The following is a 20,000-nucleotide window of genomic DNA, read 5'->3' as shown; positions in this document are numbered from 1 at the left end:
TTTTTTATAGAAATCCAGCGTATAATTTTTTGTCAAGACTCGTCTGGATTATGTGATAGTAAAATTTAATGTTATTTTTTTGTGCCTCTCAAAACGTGAGTATCAAAACTCACCGTGTCTGAAAAAACACTAACAAGATAAAACATAAACAAAACACCTTTTTTGAAACTCGGTGAATATCTCAGCAGTAGACCTCATTCACCTACGCAAAATTATGAAGGCTTGGAGAGCGACTTATTCCACATTTCCCTTCCCTTAAATAAAAAAAAACACAATTCTTCTAAAATCTGGCTTTATTTATGCAGAGGAGCTGAGTCACGTCTAAACTTCAAATTATCTCAGGATACAACACCATCTGCAAGTTTTTCAGTGGCGGAGAGAGCGAGACTATAGAGGCGTAGATGTCTTAAAATTTCTCCGCAGTCCGTCCGAGAGAAAAATTGGGTTGAAACGAAAAGTACTTTAGCGAGAAAGTTTACAACTTAAAAACATCTTCTTCTTCTTTATGGCCCTTTTATGGATTTCACGCCGCCCTCCGTAAAAAAAAAAAAATTGCCTAAAATATGTAATGGGATGGTGTGAACTTTTTTTATGTTCGGGCTTATTTAATTTTGACGGACGAAAAGGAATAGGAGCATAGTCAGTGAACGTGATAGAAAAAGACCGCGCATATTTTTTCTCAGAAAAATTGTCAGTGTGAAAATTATACCTCTTTGCAACTTAGAGAAAATGTATTTCTCCAAATAGCCGACATGTTTACGATTGCATGGTTTGATATATATATATATATATATATATATATATATATATATATATATATATATATATATATATATATATACATATATATATATATATGTATGTATATACATATAAACGTATATATATATGTACATATATATATACACACACAAACACACTTCGTGGTGAAATCGGTAGCATCTTCGTCTACCAAATAGGGGACCCAGCTGTGACTTCTGAACAAAGACCGGCACACTCTATCAAAACTCCATTTTACTTCTGATGACCTAATTGCATACCTGGTAGCCAAACGGCATGTGTGGTCACGATTCTGATTAAAAACGGTGCAGGAACCTGGCTTCAGGTATCACCCTTCCGGTTCTCAGAAACTATTCAGGAATGAGAATGATTGTCTCAGGCCTTTTCCCTCCTCCAGCTGTGAACTATCACAGTTGACTATCTGACAAGTAAAGAGGTACCATGGGATTGGACGTAACGTACCTAAAAACATTTACTTTTTTGTGAGTTGAACACCAGTCATCTTGACCGTAAGGTGAGCATCTTGACCGCTAAACAGTAATGAAGCTTATGCTCCCACTCACATGAGAAAGTATCCTACTGGTTACTGTGGAATACGAAACCACATCCCTTTCGAAGGGATATGTTTCCCTTATGGCCAAATCGAAACCTAAACTTTATTTACTTATTTATTTATATATTTGTTTATTATGATAAGGGTTTAGGGATATCTGTGATTCCCCATGATTCGAATACAGTAATAGATACCACATGCCTGCTAAGTACAGTATACTGTGCAAATCACACAAAGCTTCAATCGTAAATACAAAATAGATTTTGACAAGTAACCATAAAAATCATTGATTTCAACAGTTTTCTTTCACGGGATAAGTTGCACATCTTTCTTTGCAACATTTTATAATAAGAATCGGATGGGGTATACTCTTACCTAAGTCAGTCTTAGGTAGAAGTAAAATTTTGGCTTTGTAAATAAGCTGTGATGGAAGCGATACGGGAATGGAGTATTTATAACCCAACAACTGATAATGAAGACAATGAAATATTTATCCAAGTGAATAATTTTTAAAGTCAATATTAAATTTTACATAATAAACAGGATAATTAAATGCCACGTCTCCCTCACTTCAAAATCACTATAAAAGAAAAAAGCCGTTTCTTTGGAACAGTATTCCATGAAATCGCAACTTTTTCGAATTCAGCTAAAAAAAGGGGGGGGCGGGGAAGAAAGGAGATTGTCTGTCTGATCCCAACAAACAAGAAGGCAAAAGTGAAGAAGAAGAAGAAGAAGAAGAAAGAGATTGGGATTATTGGCTAGAAGAGAGAGAGAGAGAAAGAGAGAAATTCTTGCCAAAAGACCATAGTAGGTGCCTGGGGATTTCCAGAGACACGTAATCTTTGAAAAGACGACGAGAGAGAGAGAGAGAGAGAGAGAGAGAGAGAGAGATTTGGGGGAATGGAATATATACGACAACTTACTGGAGGTGAAACATCGAGTTGAAACGCTTTTGGAGTTATTTGACAAATTTGAGAGAGAAAGAGAGAAATTGTATACCGGTTAAACAGAAAAATTACGCGAATATGCAATTATATGGTACATCTTTAGATTGGCGGAGAGCATAAACTACCTTCGGCCGGTGACACAGAGCTGTGGTGTATTTCGGAAGAGAGAGAAAGAGAGAGAGAGAGCAGCTTAGAAGCGTGGGTGGTGCCTCACAATATCTGTTGAGGGAAGACGGACAAGATAAAAAGGACGTATTTAATTTGACGAATTACGTTCAGAACCTCATAATATTGACCTTGATTATCCTTATAACGCGACAACGATATATCGTGTCGTTATTTTCTCAGAATTTCCTTCTACCTTCTTTCTTCCCCCTCTAGCAAGATGTATTAATATTTATTATGGTCTGGTCATAATATCCGATAACTTATAGCCCGGCTCTTATAACGTCTGAGCCTAATATCTTTATTTTATGGCCTCATATTAATATCTTATCCACTGAATTGTTTTGTACCCTCCTTAATCTAGCCATATCATCCTTTGTATCTTGCTTTTGACTGAAGGGAATTAATCTTACCTTTTTGTGTGTGTGTGTGTATATATATATTATAGCGGCGTGGTTACCACCAAATCATATAAGCATTGACTGAGGCTACCGCATGCGATCGTATCTTTCATCACAATCGACTCCGACCCTCGGTCAGGCATTTGAAATTATTCGTACAATCTCAACTTTTAAGCTGAATTCATTATGACCCCTCGCCCATTTCCATATCTCTGACGTTACGGTTCGTAATTCAAAACGAGGACCCTTACGGAGGCATAACTTTCCCTAATAGCGAAAGTTAGGGACGGACTTTCCCCCCCATATTGAATGATGAAATGTTTTACACTCATTCACCACGCCCCTCCCAGCCACGATCGCTCCCGTTCCTTGTCCCCTCCCTGTTCCCCACGCCCTCTTGCGACGCATACGAAGGCGTATCTACTGCAGCTGGGTAAAGCTATTGATTCAGGGACTCCAGACTACAGCAGGAGGAGGGGGAGGGGGAGGAGGAGGAGGAGGTGGAGGAGTAGGAGAGGAAGGTACTAGTGTGTGTACAACCTCGGTCATCCGGCACAACGCTCTGTGGCGGAGAAATATAACACGCTAGGGTCTTGTTCTGAAATATGGTGAGGCTTTCCCGTAGATTTGTGTGGCCTCTGTAATGTTGTAATGGTATTTTTTTAGATGTGCTTTTTTTTTTTTTTTTTTTTTTTAATTAAAGAGGATTTTTTCGTGTATCGCTGTGAGATGAGTTTTATTGATACAATTTTTATTTTATTTTTTTAATGAGAGATATGGATGGCATTTCTAGTGGACTTCTGGCCAGAGATTTAATGGATGGAAGATTTATGAGAAATAGAATTGTTGTCTTTGTATGTCTGTTTTAAAATGCTGTAAGGGAATTTATGCACGTTACCTTAAATAAATGTAAGAGTTATGAATAGCCTTACTCATTTTAAATGAAGAGAATTTCTTTCATTCCTTTACGTGTAAAGGGATGTATTCCGCCACGTGTCTTAAGTTATCGATTTTCCATAATTATAACAGATCTGTTTCTGTCATAATCATTATCTTAAAAATGGACTCAGGAAAATACATATTTGCTGCAAAGCTTCGTGAGGCGTTAATAAGAAACGAACAAACCTTGAAATATGCAAAAAACATTAATATTAGCTACCAGTTCAAGACGAATCGTACATATGCACTTATATATATATGTGTGTGTGTTTGTTTGTTTTTTGTGTGTCTCAGGTAATTTTGCTGGTGATATATGTGATATATGTATATATATATATATATATATATATATATATATATATATATATATATATATATATATATATATATATATATATATATATATATATATGATATATATATATATATATATATATATATATATATATATATATATATGTGTGTGTGTATATATATATATATATATATATATATTATATAGATATATATATACACATTTTTATTCGTGTGTATTCGCATAAATGTTCCCAGAATTCCAAGGTGAATATAAATGCCTTTAAACAACATTCGGCGTTTTATCTCCGCTAACCTCACCAAAACAACAGTGGAAAATGAGAGGAGGAAACCCGGAGACACTGAGAAACTGCCCCGGCAGGATTCCTCCCGCCGCGTCTAGATTGCCCTCGTGAATTTTGACGTTCGGAAGTCGTTGGCTGAACGAGAAACTTATAAACAAACTGTCAGGCTGACTTTACGCGAATCACAGGCTCCAGCTCTCTCTCTCTCTCTCTCTCTCTCTCTCTCTCTCTCTCTCTCTCTCTCTCTCTCTCTCTCTCTCTGTGTGAAGGCTGTTTTGGGAACCGGATAGGTTTTGTCATGTCTGATATACAAGTGCCAATTTAGTCAAAACTTGGCGAAAGAAATAAGGTTAAAGTATTAGACAGCTGTATAAGTATAGATCCGGGAAACCACGAAGTGTAAAACGGCCTCAAATAAGAGAAGTAAAGGTATTTTTCAGCATTGCTGTGGGTAAAAACATCTAGTGAAGCTGTCGATGGTATGATGTTATGTATTTGGTAAAGGGGGTTAAAGGTGAAATATGTGGCAAACTGCTAATCGTAGGAATATCTGGCAGTTCATAAAGGTGTAAGTTTTCATTATAATTTCTAAGAATAAAATAATTTGACAAATTAACCAATATGTGGCGAAAATGAAAAGTTATGTGTTTGGCTGAAGTATCAAAGGTAAAACCAGTTAGTTAAAGTACGTGTGGTAGAATGACTTTGCAAAAATAATAACGGTATATACACACATCAAAATTATTATAGATAAAAGTATTTGACATTGTACCAAAAGTAAAAGTAGCTATAAAAGAAGCAATTGGCGAGAGTCCTAAATTAAAAGCAGTAAAAGTTTATCTAATTGAAGCACTATGGGGAAAAAATTTAGCAAAGGCAGTAATGGTCAAAGTGTGATACCAGACTCATGAGGGATGTATTCTGCCCTAAAATGGAAAAATGCAGTATCTCAAAATTTTTGAAATTGAGATATGCCACCTGCTGGGCTCGTGAAACACTAATACACAAGTTACTGCAGTTTCAGAATGATTCTTCAGTGCTTTATTTAGGGGGTCCCATTTGCAGTATCTAAAAAATCAGTAGTGAGACAAGGGAAAACTGCAGTATCTACCATGTTTTTCAGTTTTGTATTTTTGCAGATATTGCAGTCTTCCATTTTAGGGCAGCATTAGTATAGAAGAATGAGACAATGAGAAGGTTTGGAAAAAAAAAAAAAATTTAAATAAGTGGGTTGGTCATATATAGAGAACAGAAGAGAAAGATACGTCAAACCACTGGATAAACGGATGATGGAAATATTAGAACGAAAGGGTCTTACTATCCAGAGCATACCTAATATGAAAACAGATAAAATAAAAATTACAAAAAACCCGTAGGGTGTTAGTGCCGTCAGTGCACCTCACAGGGTGCACTGTAGGCATTACTAAAGGTTTTTCATAGAGTCCCTTCGGCCTCTAACTGAAACCCCTTTCATCCTTTTACTGTACCTCCATTCATATTATCTTTCTTCCATCTTGCTATCCACCTTCTCCTAACAATAATTTCATAGTGCAACTGCTTTGAGGTTTTCCTCCTGTTACACCTTTTAGACATACCTATTCTAAATTTCCTTTCCATCACTGAATGGCCTCATAGGTCCCAGTGCTAGGCCTTTGGCCTAAACTCTATATTCCATTCCATATTCCATTCCACGTAACATAAACACAGAGAATAAAAATAAACGAAGAGAACACGCACGGACAATGAACGTAAAACCCAGAGTGCCATTATCGAGGAGACAAAGTCTGCTCCGACAAAGAAGCGAGATTTATTTTCCCATTTGTGTGCTTCCTCTCCGAATAAATCGCGGAGTTACATAAAAGTGACGTTACCGTGGTATCAGAGGAGACAGCCAAAATCAAGGCCCATTTGCATTCAAGATGTCGCCACATAATGTGGCTGCTTTTCTTCGAGGAGTGATGTGTGAGCATTTTTATCGGTTGAGGGGATTGTAAATTTTCTCTCCGTTTCTATGGGTATTTACTTTTGTTATATGGGGAGTGTATGGTATGGTGAATTTTTTCATCTTTGGATACGCGCATTAATAGCAGACACATAAATACATACGCGTACATACATACATACATATATATATATGTGTGTATATATACATATATATTATATATGTGTATATATATACATATATAGACATATACATATTATATATATACTTATTTATATATAGAACTACTGGTCACTTCTATTACCAGATACCTGTGTAATTGTAATAACCACAGTGCCCTCTTAACTTCTCAAATTCTTCACACTTTGGACACGCTTGTCACTACAAAGCCTTGAATCCAAGTGCAAGAATATGAAATAATTCTGGCGTCTGTGGCAGGATTGGAACCCGCATCCAGAATATCAGAACGAGGTCATGTTTCCCCGCACCCCCACCCCCGCAGTGAGGATGACGCCAAAAGGGTAAAGACTTACAGTTCTCAAATTTTAGGGATGCTGTTGCTAGCCCGATACCTTTGACTTCAGCTAACACTGGAACGTATTCAATTCTGGGTCAACTGGTGGGTCGTAGGCTGGATTGCACCACGGACCATGCGAACACGAGCTTAGTATAAGTTGTAACCTTCGTATTGCCCTGAATTCTTTTATGGCAACTCGAGCAAAGTGAAAAGATATTTGGATATACGTATGACCCTAGCATCGTTACCAATCTAGGAAAAATTTTTTGATTTCTAATCCACAGGTCTCGTTATTATTAAATAAAAAGTATATGGGATACCAGTGATTTATATACGTTCAGTATTTAAAGGATTCGTTATCTTACGTTCGCGTGTATAGTTATGATAATTATCATTCCGTAAAAAATTTACGATCCAAGTTCATAAAGGGGCTGCGAAATATTTAGAGACATAACGCCGTTAACAAGATCGAAGGAAGCGCAGTAAAAGGACGTATTAAAGTGGATAGAACAGGTTGCCCCCTGTAGAGGAACAGGGTCGTGAAAGTGTGTTTTGCGACGGGAAAGGGACACAGGCAGCTGGCATTCCACTAATGCTATTGCAAAGACCGTTTGCATGACTGGGTTCTTGACGTTCCATAAAAGCCTTCCGGAGGTCCTTGAGTTACCTGAAGAGCCGGCGGACGAAAATGATAAGAGGAACCGTGGTGCTGATCAAAGGTTCCGAATCAGTGTGATGTTCTCGAAAATAAATGAATACGTAAACCAAAAAAGATGTTTCCGGGAATTCTGGGTGTCCGAATGAGGGGATTATTGAGGTTGTTGTTGTAGTTTATTCTTTTTTCCAATCAGAGGGAAAGCAGAACATTCACTCTCCATCCAGCTTCTTAACAGCTGATTCAGGGATGAAACCTCTGTGCTGATAAACCCACAACCATGCAGCCACTTCACATACCTAGACAGAAGCCTCATCAGTCGCACATCAGGCCTTTACGTAACATTCAAGATCTTCCCACCTACCAACCTGTACTCTCCAATTCCTCTTACATGTCTGCACCACCTGGAAGCACCGAGTCTTCTGCCAAATGCCTACTTTTGCCAACCTTTCATCGTATTGTAATACCTCCACGTTAATCGCTTTCAGTTTTTCTTATTTTACAGGAAAGCCGTAGACTGGTCATTTTATCATTTCCGTATTTCTTTCACATTCATTTAACAACCATATTGTTACTGGTAGGAGTATTTAGTAATTACTCATGTTGTTGATACAGTGAATGAAAGTTCATTCTCTTATCTCACTTTAAATTTGTAATCCATAACAAGTATACATGTATGGGTGTATTATATATATATTTATATATAAGTATATAAGTACATACTGTTTCCATATATAAGTATATAATATATACTGTTTATATATATATATATATATATATATATATATATATATATATATATATATATATATATATATATATATATATATATAATATATGCGCTTGTTCTTGCGTGCTTGTTTTTCCGTGAATGCATTCATACATACACAGAAAATGAGAGACAGACAGACTGGACGAAGATATTTACAAACGAGAGAGAGAGAGAGAGAGAATGTCGAACCACAAACACGATGCCCGGCAAATTAAGGCAATGATGAAACCGTGTGTATACGTTCGCTGACTCACGCCCATCGGCATGCAGACGAAAAGGCCACTCATTTTTCTTCCCTGTAAGTATGCCCGATAAACACCGCTCCTAATTTGGGAGCGTGGCTCCATATTGTGAAGAAGAGAGGCGAATACCGAAGATCATTTTTCCATCGGAGGGAGTTCTCTCTCTCTCTCTCTCTCTCTCTCTCTCTCTCTCTCTCTCTCTCTCTCTCCATGCAACAGCAATATCCAACATCCTTTTCATGGCCAGGTGATTAATTGGGCGTAAGAGGGACACAATGTCTCCTTAATATCGGAGCCAGTCGCTGGCTCAGTTGCTGGGGCTGGCTGGCTTTCCCGAGTACTTTCGTGGAGGGGCTAATTTTATTATTATTATTATTATTATTATTATTATTTAGTAGTAGTAGTAGTAGTAGTAGTAGTAGTAGTAGTAGTAGTAGTAGTATTGAAGCCTTAAGATCATCTGTTATTATTATTATTATTATTATTATTATTATTATTATCATGAAAAAATAATAATGAAAAGTAAGCAAAACCATTCAGTTCCTATTTTCATCTATTCTCTCATATTCAGATTACTTCTTCATCACCGCCCCCCACCCCACTCTCTCTCTCTCTCTAAAAAGAAAGAGAAAAAAAGAGAGAAAAAGCAAAGAACATCACACAATTCTTGCATTGCTACTATCCCTTCACATATTCAGATCACTTCGTTAATTCTCTCTCTCTCTCTCTCTCTCTCTCTCTCTCTCTCTCTCTCTCTCTCTCTCTCTCTCTCACACACACACACACACACACACACACACACACACACACACACACACACACACTTATTATATGAGCAATGTAGAAACTAACAGATAGGCATACGATCCTAAACAGCTTATAATTATTTTTGTATTTACTTCATTATCCATCCATGTTTACAATTCACGTCCAGCAATACTTCTGCAAAGCGCCAGTTCACAGCTCATATATAATTATCTCAGTGCCTTCAATCTGTATATATTACGCTGAAAAAAAAATCACACAAGAGCTTCTTCTTTTATACGTGAAAAATTGTCCAGAGTTTTTAAAACTGTTTGTAAAGAGTTTGGTGGTTTTCGACAGCTCGTATCTTAAACGCTGTGCTCCGCCGCACAGTTTGTACTGTGTGTTATTGGCACCTAATCCAATATTTATAGCCGAGAAGTATCGGGAAGTCTTTAGTAGTGTTGGTACTTATAGCATGAGGTAGACGAAACCGTTCCTGCCAATATGCTGCCACCGGGTAGAATTTTGCATCGGACTTCAGCTTAATTTACATTTAAATCTGTAAGTTAAGCGATATTGCAACTAAGAAATTTGCTTATAAACTTATGGTAATTGCTAGAGATTCAACAGATGCTTGCGAAAATTATTTAACTATTTTGCGACAGTTTCCTAAGAAGGGTTCTCTCTCTCTCTCTCTCTCTCTCTCTCTCTCTCTCTCTCTCTCTCTCTCTCTCTCTCTCTATCTCTATATATATATATATATATATATATATATATATATATATATATATATATATATATATATATATATATATATATATATATATATATATATACAGTATATGTATGTATATATATATACATATATATAAATATATATTATATATACATACATACATATATGTATATATACAAACACGTACCGCGTCCCAGAAAGGTCACTGAAGCTCAAGTATATCAATTAATTCCTCTCATGCCGCCTGGCCTGGGATCGGCTCCAGAATTGGCGGTCAAGAGACACCCTTTATTTTTTCACTTCCTTGTTTCTACATTTTTATGTACATTTTATTTATACAATTATTTATTTGTTTATTTATACGTATTGCTTCAAGCAAGTACCACTAACGAGACATGAGTAGACTGAAAAAGAAAAATGGCGTGACCTTAGTTGTTGCAACGCCACAACTGACGGATGTTACAAAGAATTTATTGAGATTCCTTATAGTACATTCCGAAAATGCACACTTGTTACTTCCGTTTAACTATTGTATTCTGTTGTGTGTTTTCGTAAAATATCAGTAACAGATAGTTTAATTTATAGGCAATACTTGAGGTTCTTTGCAGCTTGCCTTCGGCCCTTAGCTGCAACCCCTTTCGTGCATTTTACTGTACCTCCTTTCATATTCTCTTCGTCCATCTTACTTTCCACCCCCTGTTACAATTTTCAGTCCATTTTACTGTCAATTTCCGTTTCAGCGCTGAATGATCTCATAGGTCCCAGTGGTTGGCCTTTGGCCTAAATTCTATATTCAGTTCAATTCAGTTCATAACACTACTTGTTATCTTATTAATGATAATGGTTATTAAGATTACAGTGTCCATTTTATACTTGACTTCCCATGTTAATAACGGTAATGTAAGAGAGGGTCGAGATTGTGTAGGGAGGCTCGATACCATCCCGAAGGTTGGACAGATTTGTTTTCACTTTGCATATAGGCCAGTGGCGAGAGAGAGACTGGCTGACCCCGGGCTGGACGACAGCAAGTAGGAACGTGAAATTCATCAACTTCATTATAATTGGAGTCGATGAAAACTATTTCAACGGACCAATGAAAACGGGAAATAAATAAGGACGATCAAAACAGCAAAAATAATATGTACAGTAAATAAACAATACTTGATAAAAATGAATCAGAGAGAAACCCTGCATTTTAATGTAGCTTTATATTAGTTGATATTTGTTACTGATTGTTTGTATTCAGATATGTTCTGTGGAAGATTGTTGTGCGAGGTTCATAACCTCGTGGCTTGCTTAGTAGGCATTATGGAGTTAGAATAATAATAATAATAATAAATAATAATAATAATTTTGTAAATAATAATAATAATCATAATTTTGTAAATCAATATATATATATATACATATATATAAATATGATTATAATCACTTTTGTACGTGATTCATTTATCACACATTTCCACAGGTAAAAAATAAGAGACAGCGTGTAGGTCCTGACCGGTTTCGACTTTATTTCTAAGCCATTGACGAAGGACTTAAACAGAGTATTAGAAGTGACAATTATATATACTACAGAAACAGTACTGACGAACATACACAACCGTTAGAGACTACAGATCCACCCACAGGCCGGTGTCAAGGTAGGAGTGGCCTTCAAAACTCATTTGGCTAAAAATCACAATATACATCTGACAGGTTTGGATCTGTTGTCTCAACCGATTGTGTATGTTCGTCAGTACTGTTTCTGTGGTATATAAGTTTGTCACTTCTAATACTCTGTATCAGTTCTTCGTCAATGGCTTGGAAATAAAGTCGAAACCGGTCAGAACCCACACCCCGTCTCTTATTTTTCACCTGCAGTAATGTGACACACACACACACACACACACACACACATATATATATATATATATATATATATATATATATATATATATATATACATATATATATATATACATATATATATACATATATATATATATATATATATATATAGAGAGAGAGAGAGAGAGAGAGAGAGAGAGAGAGAGAGAGAGAAAATACTTGTATATCAGTATATTTGAAGACTATCCAGGAATACCGCGAATGAAGTGCGTGACGGAGAGTGTGTGTGTGCGCGCGCATATTCGATCATATTATTGAAATGGCTTCATGCCTTTCTATCAAATGTCTCGGGGGGAAAATTGGTCGTCGTTACTGACGTTGATTTCCGAGTGATGGGAATGGTGAGATTCCAAAGCATAATTCTGCTTCGTCCTTTCTAGGAATTGTGAGATTTCAGCTCGTTATTCCATTTGATTTTTTATGAATTTTGAGGCTTTAAATGATTCTTTTGATTTATGGCATATTGGAATTCTAATATTACAAGGCATTATTATTTATAAATATTCAAATATTGATATATATTCAAATATGAGAATGAGTTGTGGAACTTCATAATTTCTATCAGGAAGAAATACAGTAATGCGTTAGACTCCTTAGAATCCTGAAATCTCAGTAATGCGTTAGACTCCTTAGAATCCTGAAATCTCAGAATTCCTAAAAACGTAAATAAAATGATGAGTCGGAATTTAGGCATTTAGAATTCCAAGGGGTAATGCGGTAAAATAACCAGTTGGAATCCTGCAATGTCAGAACCTTTGTAACTGATAAAGCAGAATACGGATTTGGAATTACAGGGTTATTGTCAGTAATGAAACAGGATTTTAGGATGAAAAATTCATTATGTTGTTTGGTTAATATATGAATTTTTACCCCGTGGGGGGTTAGTACCGTCAGTGCACCTCATGCGGTGCACCGTAGGCATTACTGAAGGTTCTTTGCAGCGTGCCTTCGGCCCCTAGCTGCAACCCCTATCGTTCCTTTTACTGTCTCTCTGTTCATATCCCCTTTTCTTCCATCTTACTTTCCTTAGCCCTCCCCTATCAACTGAACTCCTGTTACACCTTTCAAGCCTTTTACTGTCAATTTCCGTTTCAACGCAGAATGACCTCACAGGTCCCAGTACTTGGCCTTTGGCTTAAATCCTACATTCAAGTTCAACTATATGAATTTTTAAGATTCCAGCATTCTGATTCTTGATTTTGCAGTACCATAATTTTCATTATGACGTGACTACAAAAAAATTTCATTTAGTCATTTTCAATACTGATACATGTATTGAACGCGTATCCCTCTTCATTCCTCTCTGAAACAACTATAAAAGAGCTTTTAGCACATCAGGCGGGTCTCGTCTGCATATGAACAGAGTCTCATAAAACATACGTTCACAGGCCCATCTTTTATGAGGGAGCTGATGGGAACAACTTGTGCTCGTGATGGGAATAGAGCTTTATTTGACAAAACGGCCCTGTCAGAATATGCTTATGTTAATAATAATAATAATAATAATAATAATAATAATAATAATAATAACATGAAAGATAATTCTAATTCCATCAGCAAAAGAAAACAAGAAACAAAATGGCATAAACGTTTCTCTCTTTGGATACTGGAACTGGGGACCTGGAATCTCCAATATGCTGCGCCCTAGGTTAGATAAGTTTAGTATGCAACCCATTTTTGGCGAAAGTTAAAGGGTGTTATAGCGGGGGCGAGGCCCCTCTCTCTACCAGACAGATTGAAATCAGCACGCAGACGATTTTTTTTAAAGATTTATCAACCTCAGGTAACAATAGCAAAAAAAAAAAAAAAACACTCACTCAGAGGCCCCCCTTCGACCAGGTAGGTTGAAATCAGTAGACAGACGATTTTTTTTAAAGACTTATCAACCTCGGGTAACAATAGCAAAAAAAAAAAAAACACTCACTCAGAGCCCCCCCTCTACCAGGTAGGTTGAAATCAGTAGACAGACGATTTTTTTAAAGATTTATCAACCTCAAGTGAAAATAGCAAAAAAACACACACACACACACACACACACACGATTTAATCGATTATGGAAGTAACATAATGTGGAACTTTCTATCACCTTCACTGTTTCCCATATCACTTTTTCAAGAGATGTGTCTTTCATCACTTAGAGGATGAGTTCATTCAACAATATTCAGAGGCACCGTAGTCCTTTTTTTAGGCAGTCTTGCCTGTTTCTGCCCGTGCCCCATTAAAAAAAAAAGTCTCTAAAACAGAGAATAAAAGCATTCTTTAAAAAGTAGCATTTCCTTTTATACCATTCTAATATTTTTTTTTCTTCATTACGTTACTGGAGTGTCGATTTCTAACTCAGCAGGCTACTGGTTCTGTTCTGTCCCGTCTGTGAGAAAATAAAAACACAAAAAAATGAAATGACATAAAAACTTTATAACAACTTAACAACTACAAAAAATAAAAGTACACGACAAAAAAAATCTCAAGATATAAAACTAGAAATTTAGTTTAAGTTGTTTTTAGTGTTACTGTCTGTGAGGGAACCAAGACGGGCTAAAAACGATGCAAATTCCCGAGACCTTGTCTTTCTCTGAAAAATAGGCATAATATATATTTCTGGGAACACAGAAGAAGAGGGTTTCCATTTGTTTTGAAACAAAGAAAAAATAAGGGACGATTTAAATCACAGAGATAACCTGGCTCTCTATCAGAGAAATTTCGTAAGGTTCAGGGAACACGGAAAATGGAAAGATTTCTGGAGTATCGAAACATTGAAAAGGAAGGAATGATTTAAGTTACAGAAAGGAGCTTAGTAAAAGGCAAAAGTAGATAGAAATAACTATAAAAAGAATGGTAAATTTGAAAACGAAGTAACATATAGATAAACAGACAGATAGATACTTATAAAGTCACGTGAATTAAACATACAAAAAACTTTGTGCCTTCGAAAGTAAACTTACCTCTTCCAAGTATTAAGTTGAAAGCGTCGTATTAAGCGGAATGTTTACTTCCTCCTTCGAACGTCTGTCATTCAGCAACAAAGTGTAATTCCATGTCTCGACTAAAAAAAGAATCACCAACTTGTTAAGCGAAACCTTATTGTATAGTAACTTTGTATCAACACTGTAAAAATTTATTTAAATCGCGTTTATTCTCCGCTCATCAAATTGCAGTTCCTCCCTCGACTCGGATTGCCTTTCTCTGCGATTACGAGAGGTCATTAGGATTGCCGATAAGTGATTTCCTGCGACACGATTGCCTATTGCCTCACCAGACCAGCGTCCACCACCATCTGCAGTATAAACAAGCTGCAGAAGGATGACGTCATCGTTTCTCGGTGACGTTATGGCTCGTTTTCTATGCGTGTGAGATCGGCGGTTGGTTTAAGGGTAAACTATAACAATTGTTGTTGTCGCGTGCGAGCTTACAGTACATAAGGTCTGATATATTTTATTTTTATTTTGAATCCATTTGTTTTCAAATGGGTATATATTCACCATTATTCAACAGTCTGTTTTATTACTCTCTCTCTCTCTCTCTCTCTTCTCTAAATAACTCTCTCTCTCTCTCTTTAAAAAAGTGTAGTCTTTTTGTTTTAGGAATTGTTTGAAATAGGTGTGGTATCCTTTTTTGTTTATTCACACAACTGTTTTTGCTGTGGATGGTGTTGCCAGTTTTCCAAATAAGTAATAAGATTATGTGTTTAGTGTAATGAAGGACAAATTTTATAATAATATACAAATATTTCTTGTTTTTGTTTATCTTTATAAATTATATATATTTTTATAATAATATAATATATTATATATATATATATATATAGATATATATATATATATATATATATATATTGATAATCGTAGGAATCATAAAACTAATGAGAGAGAAAGAGAGAGAAACAGAGAGAGAGAGAGAGAGAGAGAGAGAAAATTAATTCAGAGAGAGAAATTACTCCACAGAGGGAGAGAGAGAAGAGGATCTGTAAGAGAGAGAGAGAGAGAGAGAAATTAATTCACGGAGAGAGAGGGAAACGTAAGAGAGAGAGAGAGAGAGAGAGAGAGAAAGAGGAGTGAGTAACCATAAGAGAGAAAGACCAACCTCCGCTAACACACAGAGAGAGAGAGAGAGAGAGAGATTAAAGAGGAGAGAAACAGAAAGGCAGATCGAGAAAGAAAATAAAAAAGAGAGGTTGAGGGAAAAAGCTTAACGACCCTTAATGACAACCCTTTGCAGCCATGTTCAGTTACCTGGATAATCTGCCGGTCGAAGTAACTAACGCCTCGCATTGAACTTGCACCGTGTGGGATTACTCTCTCTCTCTCTCTCTCTCTCTCTCTCTCTCTCTCTCTCTCCTCTCTCTCTCATTTGTTAGGGATTCTCTCTCTCTCTCTTCCATATACGCTACGCATTTATTAGGGATTATTCATTCTTCTGTCCATCTGAGATTATCTCTCTCTCTCTCTCTCTCTCTCTCTCTCTCTCTCTCTCTCTCTCTCTTCTCTCTTATACTCTACGCATTTGTCAGAATTCTTGTTTTCTTCCTCTCTCTGATATCTCTCTCTCTCTCTCTCTCTCTCTCTCTACTCTCTCTCTCTCTCTCTCTCTCTCTCTCTCTCTCTCTCTCTTCTCTTCCATATACGCTACGTATTTGTCAGGGATTACTGGCTTCTTCTATCCCATGTGATTATTCCTCTCTCTCTCTCTCTCTCTCTCTCTCTCTCTCTCTCTCTCTCTCTCTCTCTCTCTCTCTCTCTCTCTCTCTCTCTCTCTCTCTCTAATGACTGGTCTTTTTCTCTATTCTCCTATTACCCTTCGATCAGTCAGATTTGATGAATTTGTTAATATCTACACTCGTAGGATTTCACATCTGAAGTGATATCTTCGCCATCTCGTATCATTATCTTTCATTGCTTTTATATATCATAATAATTAGGGCAGTTTTCCATCTTCTTATAATATCTTGATTTTCTCATTCAGATATATATTTTTTTTATTTTATATTTTCTGTTTTTGGTTTTGAATGCAACTTCATTTTTGCTTTATTTTTTTTCCCATTTTTGGGGATTTTGGTTTTGATAACAATAGTTTTATGTTTTTTTAATTGTTTTATTTTATTTAATTTTTTTAACTTTGCAATCTATTTTATATGCATCTTATAATCAAGTATCGTTATTTCTCCGTTTACTTTTCATGACAATATTTTTTTTATAGCATGTTTTTATTATTTCATATTTTCATTACCTTGATGAACTTGCCAGATTCTGTTGTAACCATCAATGTTTTCCTATTACCATTTTTATTAAGATTAACCAATTTTCTTTTATTAACGGAAAAATTAGGATGTAAAAAGAAATAGGTAGAAATGTTTTTCTTCCTAGCATTGTTAATATTATTCTTTTTGTCTTTATTCTTAATCCATCGGAAAAGAAAGGAAGAAACGCATCCACCAATTCCTCATTATTTTGTTTATCCTACTATTTTAATCATTATCGAGATTATTCCACTTCCTCACCTCTTTGTTCACCCGAAACATCCCATTCTTACCCTCTTATTCTTTTTTCTCTGCCTACCATTCTCACCTTCGTCTTCTTCTTTCTCTCCTAATTTCAGAAATAAACTTTCATCCTCTCTTCACCCCTCGATTCGCCTTTCAATCGACTTCTTCTTCTTCTTCTTCTTCTTCTTCTTCTTCTTCTTCTTCTTCTTCTTCCCAGTGAAATATCGAGACCCTTTTATCTCAATTCCCATCTCCGCAGTATAGCCAGTCGTTCAAAACTAAGTTTCTCTCCTCGGTCCCTTTTCGACCAAGTGGTGCTGATGACCCCAGAGCAGATTTCGGGGGAATGTTTTCATCGAGTCTCATCTCGTTGAAATCCTCGAGGTCCACCACAGGTGTTTGTGGCTTAGGCAATTCGGTTGTGGTTTAGGTTAAGCCGGCCTTGTGCCAGCGCGGGCACTTGCCCAAAGACGGCACGTATTTGTAATAAGACGCTAAAGGGTTTAGAGACTTGTTGAGAGGTGATAGTCAGTTCAGTGGTTTGGTTAAATTATTTTTCATAATAATATCTATAACAATAAAATCCATTGGATCTGTTTTGTTTGTCCGCCCTGGACAGGATGGGGATTGGGAGTAAGGGAGACATGGCACATCCACCCTCCTCCTGCAAACTGTTTGGCCCCGGGGTAGGGGATCGGGAGGGCAGGGAAGACATGAAACATCCACCCTCCTCCTGCAAACCTGTTTGTCCTCCCCGGGTGGGGGCGGGGTAGGTAGGTGATTGGGAGGGTAGGTTAGACATAACACATCCACCCTCCTACTGCAAACCTGTTTGTCTGCCCCGGGTGGGGAATCGGCAGGCGATCGGGAGAGTAGGGGAGACATAACTGGCAGCGCCGGGTTCCAGCGCAATGTAGCACACACCATCAAGCTCGTATATAATAAAAGAGACTTTTTGTGGATCTCTGGACTCTACCAACCGACAGAGACGAGATGGCTGTCCAGCTTTCCTTTCAATAAATGATATCAGATCTGATAGAGAAGTGTAACCGAATGACCTTATTTTAAAGGTTAAAGATCAGGGGTAAAGGTCAGTGGAGCGGGGATCCTAATGAACGGTAAAGGAAAGGAGAGGGAAAATGGATAAATTAACAAAGGAATAATACATGGGTATATGAATTAAATAGTTATAAAGTAAGTAAATGGCTAAATAAAACAAAGAAATAAAAATAACTGCTCAAATAACTAAATAAATGAATTCACCAAAATAACAAAATATTATAAGTATACAGAAACAGCAGTCAGGTTATATTGCGGTGGATGCGGAATGTCGATTAGAATCTTTATTTTTCTCTTTTTTTTTTTGGGGGCGAGGTGGGGAGAGTGAGAGCGGAGAATACAAAATCACTATATAGATAATAGAATAAGTAGTTTGGTCATTCTTCTGTTGAAACAAGATCTACTTTTAACAGCGGAAGATGCCCAAGAAGAATATAGACAGTTATATATATATATATATATATATATATATATATATATATATATATATATATATATATATATATATATATATATATATATATATATAAAGACCAAATCCACGAAGGAAAGAGAAACAATGGAGTGCTGCGAGGCCTTTCGACTGTCGTCCTTTACTTAGCAGACTCTTTCCTTCGTGGATTTTGTCTTTATTTATGTATTCATCACGTTCCATATTTTCGTGATTCAGTTATACATATACATGTATGTGTAATATTATATATATATATATATATATATATATATATATATATATATATATATATATATATATATATATATACACATATATATACATACACTCTTCTTATACCACTACAACCACTACTACTCTTGCAAAAGGTAATGATAATATCTTATACATACTGCAATATATTTCTGTTTAAACATTGTTATTACTTTTACTCTCCGATGTAATAGTGATAATAGTAATAACAAGAATAAGAAAAAAAGCAACAGTGACCTTAACAGGGGCACAAGGCTTCCCTTTAAACACTCACGCCTTTAGTGCAGACGCAAATAGAAAGGAAATGTCAACAGATGGAGAGACTCATGCTTTTGTCAAGAGCCCAAGCTAAGAACGTCGCCACATGAAAGCCTGACGACTCATACTCGCTGAGAGAGAGAGAGAGAGAGAGAGAGAGAGAGAGAGAGAGAGAGAGAGAGAGAGAGAGAGAGAGAGAGAAGGACGCCAGTCGAAAGGCCTCGCAGCACTCCAGCGTTTCTCTTTCCTTCGTGAATTTTGTCTTATTTATATATTCATCTTGTTCCATATTTTCGTGATTCAGTTATATATATATGTATATATATATATTATATACATACATATATACATACATATATACATATACATACATATACACATACACATACATTTATACTTTTATTGGTGAATCAAGGCTGAGCCACCTCTTTAGTAAACTTCTAAAATTTTTGTCGTTTTCATATACCCACACAAGGTCATCATCAGCAACGCATTGTACCCACATACACACATTGCGCAGTTTAACTGCATGTTGGACACACTTACTTCCTAGATATTAAAGTCCTTCTTATGCAGTGCCTCTTCCACTTCAGAATTATATACTTTTATTCAT

At 36.4% G+C, this 20,000-nt stretch overlaps 1 protein-coding gene across 1 annotated transcript in view; it reads right to left on the bottom strand.

The window, feature by feature from the left end:
* Positions 1-15,162, bottom strand: part of LOC136830202 (micronuclear linker histone polyprotein-like) — a 29,006-nt gene extending 13,844 nt beyond the window's left edge. The window contains exon 1 of the mRNA XM_067089494.1: positions 14,828-15,162. The gene's annotated coding sequence lies outside the window, so the exon portion shown is untranslated. The remainder of the gene's footprint in view (positions 1-14,827) is intronic.
* Between the last annotated feature and the right edge of the window lie 4,838 nt (positions 15,163-20,000).

This window comes from Macrobrachium rosenbergii, chromosome 46, assembly GCF_040412425.1.
Source record: "Macrobrachium rosenbergii isolate ZJJX-2024 chromosome 46, ASM4041242v1, whole genome shotgun sequence".
NCBI classification, from domain to species: Eukaryota; Metazoa; Arthropoda; class Malacostraca; order Decapoda; family Palaemonidae; genus Macrobrachium; species Macrobrachium rosenbergii.
This window is presented reverse-complemented; position numbering and strand designations above follow the sequence as displayed.